A 7642-nucleotide genomic window follows, 5' to 3' on the forward strand; every position below is an offset into this window, starting at 1 on the left:
AGTTCTTTGGATACTGCTGTATTTTTGGGAATCAGATGACCTCCGAGTTTTATCTTCAAAATGGGTTGCAAGACTAAGGAAACCTAGAGCTATTAAAGAAAATTTAACTGATGATACAAATTGCAAAAGGCTTACCCTTTTGCACAAATATATTATTGGATTGCCCTCAATTCAAAATCAGGTTCCTGAAACTAGAGTTGATCTAACGATGTTCTGTCATGGAGTCCAAGAGAGTGTTTGGTTATCAGAAAGAACTGGACGTTCCCAACACTGTTAAGTGGAGTGTTCTGAGACATGGGTCCTTTCTGCACTGGTTTTTTCCTTTGTTTTCCCCACACGTCTGAGTTGACTTTTAAATTTCGTTCTGCATTTCCTCGCACTTTCACCTCACATGTCCTTTGGTTCTTCTTTTTGGTCCTGCATTCCTTTTTGACCGTTCAGTTGTCAGTTCGCTTTCCGTTCGCTGTATCTTGGCTCTTCCAAAAGTGGCTTTACCGCAGACTTTTTACTGGTTTTGCTTCAAAAGCGATGGTAATTCCTTGGATTTTGCAAACAACCCCCATTTCTCCACTCCTGTTTCCACCCCTTCTTTTTGGTCCACACAACCACCACCTTTGAGGTTTATTGTTCCTCCCACTCCGCAATTTCGGTCGAATCTGCATTTGCATTTTAAAATCAGTTTCATGCTGCTGTGACGCTGTCTTTCTCTATGCTTCTTTGAATGTTGTTTGGAGAAGATTCTTTTAAAGTAGTGCGGAGGTGCAATGACAGTGGAGCCACCACGAAAGGACGATAAACATATGCGGATGTGCAAAAGTATGCTAGCACTGTTGAGGTGTGAAAACAACACCAAATGTAGACAGCTTTTTTGAAGATGGAGTCAAAAGGCTGGGACACCGGTGGGAAAGACTAACGCAGATTCCGCCTTCCTCTGTCCTACTTCCCTCCCTGCTTCTGCTCCACCACTGTGAGGGTTCCCCGTCATTTCCACTAATTTTTTTTAAGTCCAGCGATAAGATAGATCGATCACTAATCTTTTGGTTTAGTTGTTACAGAAACCAGAGCCATTTGAGAGCTTGTTAAAAAGTGACGCTTTTCTCGCCCCTGCTTGTGCATTCTCTTGCGCTCTCCCTCCTCCCCACACACTAAAACCAGCACCAGGGGGAAAGGTGATCTCTGATGGTCTGAAGTGCAAAGGGGGTGTTAAATAGTGGGTTCCATTGATGAGCAGACCTCAAATCTAGTGATCAGCTCTACTTTATTAGTGATTTCAGCAAGAACAAGACTGAAAACCCCAGGGCAGCAGCCCTGTTAAACAGCATGCCATTGCCACACCCCAACACACCCCACTCCCAACAATAGGCTGTTTACATAACATTACTTCTTGATTGGTTATTTCCAGAGTCCTGGTGGGCTATTGTTCTTGGGCTCCAAGCTCAGCCTGTCTCAGGTAGAACAGTTCTGGAATGTTTCAGTCCCACTACATAACGGGGGGGGGGAGGTCTAGCACCGGAGGGGGGGGGGAAAATCGGGAAGCCAAGACCAGGGGCAATCTTAGCAAGGACAGCTGGCAACCTCTGGAAGTCCCTTGCTTTGAAGACCCCAACAGGTGGCTGTAAGTCAGATGCAACTTGACGGCACTTTCCATGACCTCCATGAAGTTCACTCGAGACCTTTGAGAGCCACCGGCCACCAGCCAGAGTAGAAGGCTCAGGGTAAATGGGCCAGCTTCATGTAGCAAAGGTGGATGCTGCCTGTGGAGTCCTACTGTTATTCTGCCCGGGTCATCTCAGCTGCAGCATTTCATGACATCCATCAATCAGGTGAGATTAATTTTCATCCCTCTGAAACTGACTGTTGTTCTTTGGATTTTTTTCAGTATGAGAAAATATGGGCAATCTCTGCCAATGTTCTCCGTATTACGGATCCACAAAGCGCCGTGTAATACCTTTTAAGGTATTTCATGGCTTTTGTTTTGGGATTTTACTGTGGACCTAGTGCACCTACCTACATCATTGGTACACTTATTACAGATGAAGCTTTTGAAATATGAACAATCCATAAACATCTCTGGATGGATGGCATTCCTCTTGGACCAAACCACAAAAATGTCTGGCTCTTTCCTCGTCCACGCAGTGTGAGACTCTCCCCTGACTGCTATCTGCTGGGTTTTTCTTCTTCTGAAAATGGAATCCACAACATTTCTGGAGCCATTGAACAGCAGATGTATCCTGGCCTTCACCTGAGTTTGACTCAAACTGGGAAAATGTTCAGAAAGATGACCAGTGGTGCCAAAGAAATAATTCCATTCCCCCAAAATACTCGTATGATTTCAGATTTTCCCCTTCCTTTCTCTTTCGGCCGTTTGCTTTACTCTGGACACGCAGATTAGAAAGACAAAAGCGTGTTTCTGGAGAGCTGTAAACTGCTCGGCAGAAAGCAACACTTTCCATGAATGGTTGTTGATCCTGGAATTCGCCCTCGCTCCACAGGATCGATTCAGGACAACAAGCATCGGCTGCTGGCTGCCCTCCACAGCTTTCCACAGATCGCTCGCCTGCTCCTCACTCGCCAGCCGAAGCAAACCCGGCTGACATGGAAAGAAATGTCATTCTATGCAACGAAACAATGCAAAGCTTTTGGAAAGTGTCACGTGGTGAACACCTCCATGCCAGAGCGCAGGCCCCTCGCCTGGGACGGCCAGGCTGCAGCCGGCACCCCCCCAAGGAGCTTTTGGGGCACAGAGACTGGAGTTTTTGCAAAGCCTGCAGCCTTCCGTGGCAGTGCTTCCGGTTCCCCCCAGGGCTGATGTCAGCGCTCAGACATGCTGCCGTTCCTCCCGCCCCCCAGCACTGGAGGGCAGCAACCTGGGATGGCAGCAGGCAGCCCTAGATTCACCTTGAGCTGTATCTTTTGCCAGGAGGGATATCCTTATCAGGGATTCCGTTGCAGAACACGTTTTCCTTGACCCAACGCGCCACACCCAAATCTCTCAAAGGGACCTACCAAAGCCCACTTTTCCAAATCAATACAAAATATCCATATATAGGGTTGCCAGGCCTTAGGTGGAGCCTAAGGCATTAGAAGACGAAGAGGAGGAGACTGGATTTATACCCCATGGCCCTTCACTACCCAAAGGTGTCTCAGAGCGGCTTACAAACTCCTGTCCCTTCCCCTCCCCACAACAGACACCCTGTGAGGTAGGTGGGGATGAGAGAGCCCTGAGAGAAACTGCTCTTTTGCAAGAACAGCTGTGCCAGAACTATGGCTTGCCCAAGTTCATCTAGCCAGGGGCAAGTGGAGGAGTTGGGGAATCAAACCTGGTTCTCCCAGATTAAAGTCCACGCACGACAACAAACTGGAAGAAGAAGAAGAGGAGGAGGAGGAGGAGGAGGAGGAGAAGGAGGAGGAGATTGGATTTATACCCCGCCCTTCACTACCCAAAGGTGTCTCAGAGCGGCTTACAAACTCCTGTCCCTTCCCCTCCCCACAACAGACACCCTGTGAGGTAGGTGGGGCTGAGAGAACTCTTGACAGAAACTGCTCTTTTTTAAGAACAGCTGTGCCAGAGCTACGGCTTGCCCAAGGTCATCCAGCCAGGTGCAAGTGGAGGAGTGGGGAATCAAACCCGGTTTTCCCAGATTAGAGTTCGCGCACTTAACCACTATACCAAACCACTACAAACAATGTTCAGACTACAGAGTCTCTGGAGGAAAAGGAGGGGAAACCCCACCCTCCCCTAGCTCCACCCCCACATCTCCAGGAATTTCGTAATCTGGGGTTGGCAACCCTATTTTATTGACAACATATCTATAACCCAGGACTCAACAAATCCCAGGCGCCAGGTTGCCACAGCACAGAGAAATTTCATTGTGGCACCTGGTATTTTTAGTAATGATTTTTAGTCTCTCAGCGATCCTCAGTTTGAAGTATGAATTTATCACTTCACATCCGAAATGTGTATGACATTATGCTGCATGATGTAAAAACAGATATGTGCAAAGCAATGTTCCCTCTAAGCTGTGGAGTCTTGTGAGCAAAAATTCTACTTTGTAAGCTACTGGCATTAAAGTTGTGAGTGAGCGGTTTGGCTACTGCATAATTAGTTTGCTCTGGAGCTGTCCTTCCTGAGCGAAGGCAAAAATGTGTGAGCTCACAAAGGAGAATTTTTTGCTCACAAGACTCCACAGCTTAGTGGGAACATTGGACACGTGTAGGGTGTCACGTTGCCAACCTCCAGGTGGGGATCTCCTAGAATTAAACTGATCTCCAGACAAGAGAGATCAACCCCCCCCCCAGGATAAAATGGCTGCTTTGGAGGGTGGACTCTATGTCCGAACATCCTGGTTGAGCTCCCCTTCCCCCCCGCAAAAAAAGAATCCTGCCCTTCCTTAGCTCCAACCCCAAATCTCCAGGAATTTTCCAACCTGGAGTGCGGAGAGGTGTTTCCAGATATCACACGTCTGATTACGCATCAATCAGGCTTTCAAAAATGCCATAGAGCCTTCTTGTGTATTCCTCCCTGGCCTGAACTAAATGCCCCCCCCTAGACATGGGCTCTTGGCTCCCAGGCCCTTTGGGCCTGCCGCTGCCTCATCTGTCTCCCCTTCTGCAGAGGAGCCTGCAGCCAGAATGCCATGTTGCCATTGGGTGCAGCTGCATCCCTCCAGCCTGGGAATGGGGGGCCACATCCAGCTGTGCAGCAAACACGAAATGCTACCCCCTCTCGTCTGCAGCTCCTCTTGCTGTGCTCAGTATGTCATTTGCACTGACATAGGAGCCAAAGGCTAGCTTCAGATGGCCCCGCCCTAGCCAGCGCTGCTGCAGGCCCCTCTGCCCCTCCCTCCCTCTGCCTCCTTTGAATCATAGAATGTGAGAGTTGGAAGGGACCTTGCAGGTCATCTAGTCCAACCCCCGGCACTCTGCAGGAGCATAGCTGAAAGATAGCCCTACAACATACCCGAAATATGGTTGTCCAGCCTCCGCTTGAAAGCGTCCAGCGAAGGAGCGTCCACCACCTCCCGAGGCAGTCTGTTCCACTGCTCAACCACTCTCACAGTTAGGAGGTTTCTCCTGATATTTAGCCGGTAATGACTCCCTTGTAATTTCCACCCATTAGATCTAGTCTTGCAATCCGGAGCAAGAGAGAATAGATCTGCTCCATCTTGTACGTGACAGCCCTTCAGATACTTGAAGACTGCAATCATGTCCCCTCTAAGCCTTCTCTTTCCCAGGCTAAACAGACCCAACTCTTTCAGCCTTTCCTCCTAAGCCTTCAGAGCCTGGTGTTGCCGGTTGGGCTTCCCACAAGTCTTGTTTTTTATCAAAGGGAGCCAGGGAGGCTACAGCAGGTGGACAGAGGCTATTTACCTCTTCGCTAGGATCGCCGAGTGTGGGTTGATAAATTCCTAGAGATCAGGGGGGCGGCGCATAGGCGTAATCTTCGTGGGGGCGGCGGGGCTTCAGCCCCCGCCGAAATTTTCAGGAAGGTGCTCAGCCTCCCCCGGGAGCCACCCTTGCTCCTAGCAAAGCAATGCCTCTGGCCCAGCCCCAGCCCCCCCCCCCCGGGAAATAGGAAAGTCTACACCCTGGGGTGAAGCCAGGGGAAGACAGGGTCTGGAGAGGGGTGAGACCTTAGTGGTGCAATGTGCTGTATCATCCGCCCTGCAAAGCAACCATTTCCTCCAGGGGGACTGACCTCTGTAGTCCAAAGAGCAGTTTAGATTTTGGAAGATCTCCAGTCTCCCGCCTGGAGGCTGGCAAGTGACTTTTATTGCTAGAAGCAGCCACAAGGAGCTCAATCTGTTCTGCAGGGCCTGCAAGACGGAGCTCTTCCACCAGGCGTTCGAGTAGGAGCCGCCGCCGCCACTATCCTACCACCGAGGTAGTATGTCATCGGCTGCCCTATGAAAGGGGGGCAGGTCAAGCCCTGGCAGAAGTTATAGACAGCATAGCAGGAGACCGCGCTACCGGGATAGCTGGCCACCAAAGTTAGGTGGTTGTTCCCATCTTGGTTGACTAATATAGCACTGTGTTATAGGATGGTTTTATCGTGGTTTTAAATGTGTATTTTATTGTATGTCCTATTGTATTTTATATTCCAGCTTTGCCACCTGTGAACCGCCCTGAGCCTTTGGGAGGGCGGGATAGAAATCAAATAAATAAATAATTAATAAATGCATCTAAACTGGGACCCTGGGTGCAGAGAGGAGACTGCCTCACCCTTCCACACTTACACAATTTCCACAGTTTGAACTATACAAGCTGGAGAGGGGAAGGATCAAGCAGCCATTCCTGTCTGCAGCCCCCCAAAGCTGGTTTTGGTAAAAGGGGAGCTGGGAGAAGCAAATGGTAGCCCTCTCCTGACACGCCTGGCTGACGTGGAATCACTGGCTCGCGAGCACAACGTTGGCATGTGAGAGGAGGTATACATGCACAGGCTCCAGGCGCATGAACTGCCCACCACACTAATTCCGGCTCCCCAATTAAATTGCCAACTTCCAGGTGGAGCCTGGAGATCTCCTGGAATTATGATCTCCTGGAATTATGATCTCCAGATGACAGAGATCAGTCCCCCTGGAGAAAAGGGCTGGTTTGGAGGGTGCTGTCTATGGCATTATGGTCCCTCACCTTCCACAACCTTGCCCTCCCCAGGTTCCACTTCCAAATTTCCGGGAATTTCCAAGAAAGGAAATACCTGGTTAGGAAATACCTGGAGATTTTGGGGGTGGAGCCTGGGGGAGCAGGATTTGGGGAGGGACCTCATCAGGGTACAATGCCAAAGAGTTCAAAACAGCCATCTTCTCCTGGGGAGCTGATTTCTGTTGTCTAAAGATGAATTCTAATACTGAGAGATCTCCAGGCCCCACGTGGAGGTGGCAACCCTATAGAAGAGCCACTGCAGGAGAGATTTAAAAAACAGCAACAACACCATCCCCTCTTATTCTTCTTCAACAATTTAAATTACCCCTCTGAAGCTGCAGTTAATTTCGTGGAGGGAAGCTGGCAGGTACAATGTCAGATTACCGAATGTGAAAGTGGAATGGCAGCAATAAATGTTACCACTAGATGGAGCTCTGACACATAGCTGACGGCAGGTAGACCCACCCAAATCCTCATCCCCCCCCATCTTTACACTAACTTTTTGTGCTGAAATTTTGCTTTAATTGAAAGGCAGACTCTCGTAGGAATTTCAAAGACAATATATTTTTTCATGCTTTAATTTTATTTTAAAGTAGACTTGAAAAAACAAACTTATCTTCCGATTTGTTTAAATCCCGTTGACCCTCCTAAGAGGGCCCAGGCCCACTTGCCAACTGAGAATGCCCAGCTGAGCTTATCGTCTGGATGAACTCCGAAACAACAAAGGCAAGAAGACATCAAGGCAAGAAGACATCAAGAAGCAATTACGGAGCAGAGGGAAAGATACAAATGCTTCTTCCAAAACACTAAAAGAGAACTCTTTAGAATACAGCCATTATTAACATGTCAATAACTAGGCCACAGTCTACATTTTCAAAGCTCCCCACTAGTTCAATTTTTTCCTCATTTTGTGCCTGTGAAGCACAACAGTATCCCTAGTGCTGCCAACCTCCAGGTGGGGCCTGGAGACCTCCCAGAATTACAACTGATATCCAGGTTA

This window comes from Gekko japonicus, unplaced genomic scaffold (assembly GCF_001447785.1).
Source record: "Gekko japonicus isolate JY-2015 unplaced genomic scaffold, Gekko_japonicus_V1.1 scaffold984, whole genome shotgun sequence".
In the NCBI taxonomy this organism is placed as follows: domain Eukaryota; kingdom Metazoa; phylum Chordata; class Lepidosauria; order Squamata; family Gekkonidae; genus Gekko; species Gekko japonicus.